Source organism: Triticum dicoccoides, chromosome 7B (assembly GCF_002162155.2).
Source record: "Triticum dicoccoides isolate Atlit2015 ecotype Zavitan chromosome 7B, WEW_v2.0, whole genome shotgun sequence".
Lineage (NCBI taxonomy): Eukaryota > Viridiplantae > Streptophyta > Magnoliopsida > Poales > Poaceae > Triticum > Triticum dicoccoides.
Genome location: NC_041393.1, coordinates 72,340,029 through 72,352,694, shown reverse-complemented (window position 1 = coordinate 72,352,694; position 12,666 = coordinate 72,340,029).

Below are 12,666 nucleotides of genomic sequence, written 5' to 3'. Positions count from 1 at the left end.
GCTCCGCGCGTGTACAACAAGAGATAATAAAGCTCAATTCTACCCATTTTCTGAATTATACCTTGTTTATTTAATATAACATAGATTTTCGCATGATCTTTTTCAACTAAGTTCCTCTCTTTTACAGATGAACACCGTGCTACACCCGTCCAGGATACGGCACAAGGGAGACACAGGCGCAGACGTGCAGTAGGGACCCGTTATAAGGATTCTTTTCAGATTAAGACCCTGCGTAAACCTTTTTCACTGTCTCTTGTTGATACACATCCCCCGGTTTCTTGTTATAACCGAGGAGGAGGCTGGCGTCTTAGCATGTGGCCACGTCAGAATTTTGCGCGTACCTGGACACCAGGGGCTTCTTACCAAGGGCGTTGTTTAGCCCATTTTCACAAAGACCAAATACCTTAGGGAGTGTTCGGCGTCGTGAGTTTGGCCTTATATGCATCAGCTCCGAATCATGTCTTTGGTCAAATGTTGGGTTTGCCCGGCTCCTGTGTTTTGCTGCCTTACGTTCTGCTCTATCGGCTAAGGCAGCACCAGGAGAACTACTGCGATTGTGCCCCGGTTCGGCCAGGCGAGCACCTCAGTAGAGAAAGCCGAAAACTGACTGTCATGATATAACATGAGACTGGTCAACCACTCGATGACCCGCCAGAATCTTTAGGATTCCTCCGCATTAACGAAGGGCCGTTTCCCGGCCAGGCACACACGCGCCCCAAATTCGGGTGAGCGCAGTGCCCCTAGGGGCTATATAGTAGCCCCACTGTCAAACTCCTATGGCTAAGTGAAAGTGATAAAGCATTATAGTCCGGTTGCCTAGTTCGCTGCGCTATCACCTCCTTAATAGGACCAAGATGTTGGATCAAGTGTGAAAATGTGGCTTCTGCGAACACCCCCGCATTATATGCGTGGGGGCTGAAGCCGAAGACTGCCATCTTTCAGGTTATATATACATATACATTAATGGCCGCATAGGAGGCATTCTAATTCTTGAAGGCACAAGTATAAAAAGATTTTATATTCCATCAAAACATTGTTTTACAATGATACATGTTATTCGAACATAACATCCTTCGAGCACCGCGTCTCTATTAAATGAGCGCCCTGCAGAACTTCCTGAAAATAGTGCTCGGCAGGTACTCGGCTCTCATCCGAATCTTGGGATGCAACAGCAATGGCCTGCATATCCGCCCAGTATGTCTTGACACGGGCAAGAGCCATCTGCGCACCCTCTATGCACGCTGACCTCTTCATTGCCTTAATATGCGGCACCGCATCGAGGAACTGCTGCACCAAGCTAAAATAATTCTTCGGCTCAGGCCTTTTCGGCCACAGATGACTCACGACATACTTCATGGCGAGTCTGGATAACCTATTCAGCTCCGCCCATGCGGCCAAACGATCGGGTAATGGAAGTGGGCGCTCTGGATTGTGGAACTGCGACCAAAAAAGCTTTTTCACTTCGTGGTCATTTTGATCGCGGAAGTATTCGGCCGCGTCTGCGGCACTCGCTGCCAAGTCCAGATAAGTGTTTGCCGCACTCCACCGCCGGTCCAACGGAGCATATTTAGGATCCCCGAACTTCATCCGCGGCATAAAGGGCTTTCCAGCCGTGATATCTCCGACCTGACGTAGCTCCTCCTTCATAGCTCTCATCGCAGAGCGAGTATCCTTGGCCTCGGTAGTGACCTTCTCTAGGTCCTTCTTTGCCACCCGATCTTCTTTTTCAAGAAGATTGCAGCGGTTGGCAGCATTCTTCAACTTTACAGCCATCTCGGCCATTTCCTTCTTACTTTGGCAGTGAGCAGCTTGTTCGGCTTTCAGCTCTTCAGCCGCCTTTAAGGCCGCCGCATCGCTTTTCCTGGCCTGCTCCTTGGCTCGGGCAAGTTCCGCCCGAAGGTTCTCCATGGCAGCGGCACCATCTGCATCAAGCACACATGTTGTAAGGTACGAGCATCAAGCTCCTCTTACCAGGTGTCTTCGGAGAAATTACATACCTTGTGCCTCGTCCATCCGCTTGTTGACAAGCGCGATGTCGGCATCTGCCACGTCAAGTTGCCACTTTAGCTCGGCAAATTCATCAGTCCGGCTAGCCACCGACACTTCGCCACCTACATAGGAAAGGCGGCATATTATACCTGGGATTATGATCCTCGGCGCGCTGTCATTTTTGACAACGCACAGAGTCTCAGGGGCTACTATCTATACAGGGCGCATCTTATATATGCGGATCTGTCAAAAGGTACATCATTTCGCGTACCTCAAAACCAGTCAGTAAACTCCCGATGGCCTCGTACAACCCGCTCTCCACGGATGAAATCCTTCCAATCACCGTATCCATCAACGCACGGTGTTCTTCTGAGATAGACACTCGCTCGAGCAGATCCTTCAGCTCCTCCGACCGTGTACCGGATGGTGCCGGACTCGTCTGATGGCCTTTTTCAAAGGCAGGTCACGAAGGGCCTTGGGGGGCCATACGACTGGCTTCCGGACCTACTGGTTTTGGAGAAACCCTCCGTGAAGACACCTCAGGGTCACCCGCCTCGCAAGGCGGTACGGCAGGGGGAGGCGTTCCGCTCTCCATCATCTCCGGACGAAGATCCCCTCAAGATGAGCTCTGCTGAGAAGGGCTGAGATCCGAACTACAAGGTAAAATTTCGGTTATCTTCCTCAAAAATGGAACAGGGATGTCTCTCATTTTGAAACCCCCTCTTTACTTACGACTCGGTGGAGAGCTGATCCCCTTGGGGGCGCAATGCGACCGAGGCACCCCTCGGCGCCGGACCCTCTGACAAAGATTTCTTCCCCCGCTTTGAGACCATGGCCTCCGGGTCTTCAGAGGCAGTCCTCTTCTTCCCCTGGTTAGAGGAATTCTCGATTCCTCCTCTCCTGACAGCCTCCTTCGGGGAGGCAGTAGCTTCCTTGCTCCCCTCTTTGCCTTCTTCCGAAGGCGCAACCTCCAGCATCCTGGTTAACACAGGATCCAGCGTAGTCTCGGGGAGGGGGCCGGACACCTGATTAGCTTTGCTTTCGCTATCCACTCCTGTTTAAGGGGCAACTCTCTCAAGGGCAATTTTATGATAAATATACGGATAGCGTGTCCGGGTACAGGGCTACTTACTTGAGTATCTGGGCGATTGCAGCTCAGACCTGCGTCCTCGGACGAATCCGGACACATTGCTTGTGATCTGAAGAACAATTTGTACATCTCCATGGGCGTCGCGCCCATAAAATGTTGGAGGGCTCGTGGTCCTTCCGGATTAAACTCCCACAGGTGGAGGGGCGACGTTTGCAGGGCAGGATGCGGCGAATCAACATAACCTGCGTCATTACGGCCAGATTGATATCTCTTTCTAGGAGATCCCGAACGCGGCCCTACAACAAGGGCACGTCCTTCGACGGCCCCCAGTTAAGCCCTTTATTGACCCATGACGCTAGCTGTGGTGGGGGACCCGAGCGAAAGGCAGGTGGCGCCACCCATTTGGTGCCCCTGGGAGCTGTGATATAAAACCACTCTCGTTGCCATAAGCTGAACTCCTCTTGAAAAGAGCCCTCGGGCCATGGAGCGTCGGCATTCTTGCTTATAACAGCACCTCCGCACTCTGCGTGCTGCCCCTCGATCATCTTCGGCTCTACTTTCAAGGTCTTAAGCCACAATCCGAAGTGAGGAGTAATGCGGAGGAAGGCCTCGCACACGACAATGAACGATGAGATATGGAGGATGGACTCCAGAGCTAAGTCATGAAATTCCAGCCCGTAATAAAACATGAGCCCCCCCACGAAGGGGTCCGTCGGGAAGCCTAGCCCCTGTAGGAAGTGAGACGCGAACACCACGCTCTCACCAGGCCTGGGAGGGAATAACTTGCCCTTGAGCAGGTAGCCTGTGCGAGATTTCACCGGTTAGATACCTGGCATCTCTTAGCCTTAGCACGTCTTCTTCCGTAACGGAGGAAGGCATCCACCGGCCTTGAAGGTCGGAGCCGGACGTCATCGGAGGTCCGAAGCGCCTGAATCTGGAGCTTTGGGTGTTGGAGCTCAAGGTGAGAGGCGGATTTGATTGAGATTGAAAGAAAGGAGTCAAGCCTTGTTCCCTTTATAAATAGGTTGAATACCAAGAGCCCTCCCCGTGACTGTTTGGGACTCGCCTTCGATTGAGAGGATATACCGACAGTCACGGTTGGGTTACCCACACCCGTATTGATGAGAATCCCGGAATAAGAGGACGCAATCTCTGTTCCGACAAGACGTGTTAAGGAAACCACCTCGCTAAACGCGCTGAGGTGGGACAGTAAAATGATTCGAATAAAGGCTTGGCCGTGGCGTGATGTCACGATGCGGAATACGTCAGCAGATTACATTCGTACAAATATTATTCTCTCTACGGTGGTCTGTGGAACTTATTTTGCAAAGCCGGACACTATCCTTGTGTTCAAAATCTTCTATGGAGTATTCGGAGGAGGAACCCGCCTTGCAATGCCAAAGACAATCTGCGCGCCGGACTCGTCGTCATTGAAGCCTGGTTCAGGGGCTACTGAGGGAGTCCCGGATTAGGGGGTGTCCGGATGACCGTACTATAACCTTTGGCCGGACTCTTGGACTATGAAGATAGAAAGACTTCGTCCCGTGTCCGGATGGGACTTTCCTTGGCGTGGAAGGCAAGCTTGGCGATACGGATATGTAGATCTCCTCCCATTGTAACCGACTTTGTGTAACCCTAGCCCTCTCCGGTGTCTATATAAACCGGAGGGTTTTAGTCCATAGGACGAACAACAATCATACCATAGGCTAGCTTCTAGGGTTTAGCCTCTCTGATCTCGTGGTAGATCTACTCTTGTACTACCCATATCATCAATATTAATCAAGCAGGAGTAGGGTTTTACCTCCATCGAGAGGGCCCGAACCTGGGTAAAAACATCGTGTCCCTTATCTCCTGTTACCATCCGCCTAGATGCACAGTTCGGGACCCCCTACCCGAGATCCGCCGGTTTTGACACCGACAGCCGCCAAAGGAGAAAGTGCCTGAGAAAATGATTGACCACTTCATTCGTATGGCTAGAGCACCAGCTCCCAAGCCTGTTGACTCAGACTATGAGCGTCAAATCAGGAAGCTACATCGAGCACGACTACAGAAGGAAGCGAGCTCGAGCTCGAGCCAATAAGCAGCTGGCAAAAAATGCGGGAAAACCATTCCCCAGCTGGGAGAACAGGCGGCGCAAGCGATCCCCCCGCTTGCTGTGCCAACAACACATGAGAGGAGTACATGCGCCAAATATTATTGTGGGCAAACCGTTAGCGTTCCCCAGCAGGGCGATGTGGTAATAACGGAGGAGCATATAATGCAGGCTGAAATGCTCAAGATCTCTATTGGACAACTCCTCGAAATCGAGCCCATGTCTCCACTTAGAGAATCGGAAATAAAATGGAAGTATGTCTGGGGCCAACCTTTGGTCCATCCAGACAAGGTCAAGGACCTCCCAACGAGAATGTATGAATTGCATCAATGGTACATGAACATTACCAAGATTTCCAATCGAGTGTCCCTCATAGTGAATGTCAAGGAGGAACATTATTACCATGAGGAAGCTCTGGCCATCGAGTATCCAGAACTATTTCAGTTATACAATCAAGACGCACTCGACAAGTCTATCGTCAGTTGTTGTCTGTAAGTGATTTCTTTCTATAATTTAAGTCTCAAGCTAGTTATGTAGTGATAATTTTGATCAATCATTACATGTAATTATCCTCACTATATTCTTTTCTGTGGTATTATATGCAGGATGAAGATGTATGAAATGAAAAAATCTGGACGCTATGGCATTGGGTTCATTGACCCAAATACCATTAACGAGGACATATGGAAGCTTCCATTTTATCAAGCAGGTGTAGGGGAAAGCATGCTAGAGTTCTTGAAGCGCCCCAATAGCAATGAAGATATACTACTTCCTTACAACTTCACGTGAGTCACACTGTCTTGTACTACAAATTCTGTTTTTGCTTACTAGCTAGCTAGATGTTAATAATTAAGTGTATACGGTTTACGGTAATTGATTAATTTTATGCACATGCCCGCTTAATTAAGACATGCAAACGTGTGCGCATGCAGTTGGCACTGGATCTTGATAGACATTAAAGTTGAGGAAGGAAAAGTTGAATTACTGGACTCACTAACTAAAGAAGATAAAGACTTCACCATCGTGAAGGGGATAGTCAACATGTAATTTCAATCATTATTAACTATATATATCTTGGCCTATTATTAGTTCGTCATTTCCTGATATGAACTATTTAATAACCCCTTTATTAATTTTCTTTGCCGGCGGGTAGGGCATGGGCAAAGTTCATCAAGGTGACTCCAGGCGATTGGAAACAAAAGTTGTTTTGGCATCGACCAAAGGTAAGTAATTAAGTAGTACTAGCTAGCTACCATATCTTTAATTCTTGTTTCAATATCATTAATTAATTATCATGCTTGATTAATCATTATCTGATTCAATTCCATTCTCGTAAAGGCCCTGAAGCAGGCGCTGGGGAATAATCTGTGTGCATTCTACGTTTGCGAGAACATTTGCATGATGATGTCCGAAAGGAGCAGATCTGATAGACAGGACTGGGTACGTTTGTCAGAACACTATTCACACCATTATCGATATCTAGCCACACAACTAACACACATGCATATTGATCCTTCTTAACAGTTCAGAGAGGTGCGGGATAAGCTCCTACCATGGGACCACATACTAGCACTTCAAGAGGAAATAGCCGGATTTTTGCTCGACCAGGTCATAAATCCCAAAAGAGAATACTGTTACCCGCTACCGCCCCCATGAACCAGTTGTCATCGTGCTTCGGAGGCACCAAGGCAACATATGTAGGAGAAATTGTATATGTATATACATGTGTATGTGTGAATAATTAATGGTGTTGGTTGTGAGACATTCGATGATATACATATTCACACCATTATATATATATATATGCGGTTCTACATACGAGAAAATCTATTTATATATATGCATAACGTGTACAATTTGTAGTATCGTGAAATACCAGCAAACAAAAAAAATGGAATGGAAAATAAAGCAAAAAAAAACCCCAAACATTTAGTACCGGTTGATGTTACCAACCGGTACTAAAGCCCTACGCGCACACGGGCCTGGCTCGTGCCACGTGGTGTCACTTTAGCGCCGGTTCGTGACGAACTGGTACTAAGGGGGGGCTTTAGTCCCTACTCTTTAGTGTCGGTTGGCAAACCAGCACTAAAGGCCATTACGAACCGGCACTAAAAGGCCGATTCTGCACTAGTGTGTGCAATGGGCGATGGGCCCAGACCCCTGCGCGCATAGGATTTAGACCGGCGTGCTAACCTCTCTGTTGTGCCTAGGTGGGGCTGCGACGTGTTAATATTCCGAGGCCGGGCATGACCCAGGAAAGTGTGTCCGGCCAAATGGGATCGAGCGTGTTGGGTTATGTGGTGCACCCCTGCAGGGAAGTTTATCTATTCGAATAGCCGTGTCCCTCGGTAAAAGGACGACCCGGAGTTTTACCTTGACCTTATGACAACTAGAACCGGATACTTAATAAAACACACCCAGACAAGTTCCACAGACAACCCGGTGATCGATTTTCCACAGGGCGACGAGGGAAGGATCGCCGGGTAGGATTATGCTATGCGATGCTACTTGAAGGACTTCAGTCTATTCTCTTCTACATGCTGCAAGACGGAGGCAGCCAGAAACGTAGTCTTCGATAGGACTAGCTATCCCCCTCTTATTCTGGCATTCTGCAGTCTAGTCCACTCATATGGCCTCTTTACACATATACCCATGCATATGTAGTGTAGCTCCTTGCTTGCGAGTACTTTGGATGAGTACTCACGGTTGCTTTTCTCCCCCCTTTTCCCCCTTTCCTTTCTACCTGGTTGTCGCAACCAGTGCCCAGGAGCCAGACGCCACTGTCGACGACGACTCTAACTACTCTGGAGGTGCCTACTACTACGTGCAGGCCGCTGACGACGACGAGGAGTAGTTTAGGAGGATCCCAGGCAGGAGGCTTGCGCCTCTTTCGATCCGTATCCCAGTTTGTGCTAGCCTTCTTAAGGAAAATTTGTTTAACTTATGTCTGTACTCAGATATTGTTGCTTCCGTTGACTCGTCTATGATCGAGCACTTGTATTCGAGCCCTCGAGGCCCCTGGCTTGTATTATGATGCTTGTATGACTTATTTTATTTTTAGAGTTGTGTTGTGATATCTTTTCGTGAGTCCCTGATCTTGATAGTACATATTTGCATGCATGATTAGTGCACGATTGAATCGGGGGCGTCACAAGTTGGTATCAGAGCCGACTGCCTGTAGGAATCCCCTTTCCAACTCCTTGGCCGAAGTCGAGTCTAGTCAATTGCAAAACTATTTTACTAACATGGCTGTGCGGCCCATGGGCCCACGTCGCCATTGGGTGGTATTAGGATCTTTTATTCCTCGACCTATACTCTAGGACTCTAACATCTCTTCTATTCGGGTTAAACGATTTTACTAACTCTGACTCTAGGTTCTCGATAATACTTTCTCCCAGAGAGCCCCTTCAGTCCAGATGATCGCCAACAACACCAGAAGATTCAGAAGATACTCTCTATTGTTCACTCGAGACATTGTTCCCGTTGCTTATGCAATTCCCTACAATCGTTATCCCTATGGATAATTACATGCACATGTCATCTTACTTTCATTCCCAGTTGCTTTTGTTATTACAAGATGCATCGAATTATTCTCCAAACTCTTTAAGAAACCTTGAGCTTACTACCTTGAAGTTCTTTGCCACATGAATACCCCCTACGGATAATTCCTCACACTTATCGAGTATCCGCTCAATTCCCAGTTGTTCATGTGTTTCACAAAATTCTTCGAAATACCATTCGATCTTCCGAAAATCCTAAGCAGCCTATTGCTTCTGAAATTCTTACTTGCTTGCATTATGGTTAATCCCATAAGTCTCATAATCTTGTTGGCATCCATTGTCATTATCATTCTGAGTCCGTGGATTCACTATGTTGCAAATGCCCGCGAACGTCAGTTGATCTTTATAAATTATCTTTCTGGCTCAGCCTTCATTTTAATTGGAGCTGGTTCTCGACCAATCAAATTGTCGTCGGTTGACTATTCAACTTATCCGTCCCTAATTAGAACGTTGCTTCTGATCCCTTGACTTGGAATTCATAATTCTTGTGCAATTGAGCTTTGAGTTAGTCGGTTGTTTGTATCATCTGATCCCCTTGCATTCTTTCTTCTTCTAGTTGAGTACCGATGCTCACATCAGATCTCTTATGGACCACCAGATCCTTTATTGGATTTTATCCGACACCGTCCTTCATATTCGATAACCTTGTGAGCCTTTCCTCAGATACATATGCCTTTGGTAAATTGTATCCCTTTTTTGTCAACAATGCTCTGCTCCCTAGCTTGAGTTATTCGCTCCTGAAGTTTGTAGTACATCATTGCTAACTACGAAGTTATTACTATGTTTTTCAACAGATAACCCCGAATGATTGTGTGCCTCATCTGATGTATACGCACGGTCGCGTTGATGTTTTGAACATACAACCAGGTCGTCCTACGAATCTCAACTGTCCATACCGGATTTCTAAAAAAAGTGGAGACATGACAATCAAAGAATGGAAAAAATGTATGGACAGTCGTAAGGAGCTTCTTGGAAGCAAAAGGAAGCGAAGCGCAAGAATTGGAGACAGGATGATCTCCATTCTTCATAATGGAGAGTCAGGGTCTATGTTGTTTTATGCTATTTTATCTTAAGTGTGTTTAGGTCCTACCTGATACTGATGATGTGCTAAAAACAATTATGTAGGGTTGGGTTCGATGACTATGAGTATGATGATCTCGTATGACTTGTTATTAATAACGAGTAGAAGTTGTATGATGATGCATGATTAATTAGTAGGACTTGTTATGATGATGTATGATGCAAGCATGAAGAGTTATTATATATCAGCGGGTGAAATGAACATAGCAGTAGCGTTGGTAAACCAAGCACGAAGATAAGAGAGGACACTTCTCTCTATTAGCTAGCTAATAACAACCTAAATTAACCCCCCAAACCCCTAAACCAGCCAATTTCAAAAAAAAACCTCAGCTGCAGCCAGCTTCTGACGCATGGATGCCTTTTGGTCCCGGTTTATGTCACCAACCGGGACCAAAGGCCCCCCCTGCCTGGGCTGCCCGCAACGGCCACGTGGAGGCCCATCTGTCCCGGTTCGTGTAAGAACCGAGACTAAAGGAGGGAGGCATTAGTAACGACCTATTAGTCCCAGTTCAAGAACCGAGACTAAAGGCCCTTACGAACCGGGACAAATGCCATGTTTTCTACTAGTGAGATGAGTTTTCGTCCGAAACTCTGATACTTCCTAAGAGATTGTCCAGTTTGTACACGAAGTGCATCCAGTTTTTGCCGTAACCCTCTTTACTTTTTTGCACATGCTATGCGCGTGAAATGATGATACCTTGCCAAGTTTCAACCTTTTCAGAGTTTATTTTGTAGTGCTTTTCACTTTCACGGTGATTTAGCTCTGAAAACAAATCAGTAAATGCATCGAAAATAGCAAATTATGTCAGAAATGGTTGAAAGTTGATGACGTGTATTTGAATTGTGCATCTGAATGCAAAAAAAGTCCGGAGTTGTACTAAGTTATTAAAATACTGAATAGCCGGTGTAACAGATGAGTTTTCGTCTGAAACCCTGATACTTCCTAAGAGATTGTCCAGTTCAAACCGGCTCTTGTGTAAACATGTAAAAATATACATGAAATACATTGATCAGTACCGCCTTTCAACCAAAACGCGCTACTGCTACAGAGAAATACATCAAAAATACATTGATCATCAATGATCTTTTTGTGTACAATCTGAATTGTCAATATGAGTCCTCTCTGGTAGGAACCGGAGAAGACTCATATTGCGGCCACAAATTCTACGCATAGAGTTCAATGAAGACCAAGTAGTTGTGATAGTTTGAGAAGTAACATATTTAATGTGGTAAAAACTCTGTTAGCGGAGTGAGGTGAGACTAAAAACCGTTGTCAACTAGGAACCTCTAGTACCGGTTTGTGGCATGAACCGGTACTAAAAGTGCCGGTGGGCCCCCAGCCTGACCACAGCTTGCAACGGCCACTTTAATACCGGTTCGTGGCTCGAACCGGTACTAAAGGGTCGCCACGAACCGGTACTAATGATCTCCGCCCTCTAGCCGTTTGGACCGGCACTAATAATCACATTAGTGCCGGTCTTGTTACAAACCGAGACTAATGTGCTTCACATTAGGTCCTTTTTCTACTAGTGTAATGCCATCTTATTGTATTGCACGCGTGTCCCTAGCTTTGTACTAACTAGTTCTCTGTATTTTACAATCGCAAGCACCATTTTATGATTAATCTAATGGTATTGATAACGGCATGCATATACAGTAGAGTATAAACACAACAAGAAAAGGTGGACTTCGTTTGGTTTGTCCGCGTAACGGTATGCATATATATGCAGTATAGTGTTAGGTTCAAGTACACAAATATGGGAAAATGTTATCTGAAGAACAACCCTTGCAAAGCAATGGACTCAAATCCAAGAAAGTGTTAGATCGAGCCTTTTCCGTTGCTTCCGCTCGGCCAAACAGTTGACGCACTGGCCCTCCCCGTCACTGTCGGAGTCCCTCTGTGGTTTGCGTCGTCATTGTCATCACGGTTCCCTTGCTGCATCTCGCTCCCCTTCGACTCCAAATCCACCGGCCTCCCCACACCCGCTCTGTGCATCTGTTTGGTGCTCTCCGCCGTATACTGCCACCCTACGACCATCGTGCCGTCCTCCTGCACCGCCACTAGACTGCTGAAACACGACAGCGATTTGCGAGACTTTGTTCTAGCCTTTTTGTCTTGTATATACTGCACCGGGTTGGTCTTTTTGTTGTTTTTGGTCTGTTATCTCTTTATACTGGGAACTGATCCGTTTCTTGGATAGATGGATAAACAAAATATCCCAGTAAAAGAGAGCTGGACTAAGACGAACCGCACCTTATTATTGCAAACTCAAGAATGGCTGAACAAGGTGGAGTTCTTGGTTTCGAACCAACATTGTAATTGTTTTATTTTTTTAGAAATGCTTTACATCATCGAGGTATTTTTATCTAAAAAACGGTGTGGTTTTCTTCTTTCAGTCTTATATGTAGTTTTATCTGTGGTACCTTTTCATCCATTTCATTTTACCATCTTTGTACTTTTATACGGGAAAGTCGGGGTGTGAGGGGAAGAAATAGCGTACGGCTGCAGCCAGAGGAAGAGGAAGAGGAGCCAACCGTTGGAATAGTTTGAGCCTTAAACTGAAAAGGGTGCTCGGTGGGCGGTGACACGAGACGGCGGGCAACGCTCTGGTGGACGGTGCTCCCTCCCTGTCCACGGCGGTCAGTGTCGGCAGCGTGACTACATGCTGAGACGAGAGGAAATTGGGAATTGGGGAAGGAGCATGACTGCCTATGCGTGCGTGAGACGAGAGGAAAGGATGGGGATGATGTGCCGTGCGTGGGCTGGGCTAAGACCACATGTAGGTAAAAAAAATTGGCCAAATTCCTGGGCGGGCCATGGCCCGGGTCGGCCCCTACAGAGCTCCGCCCCTGGG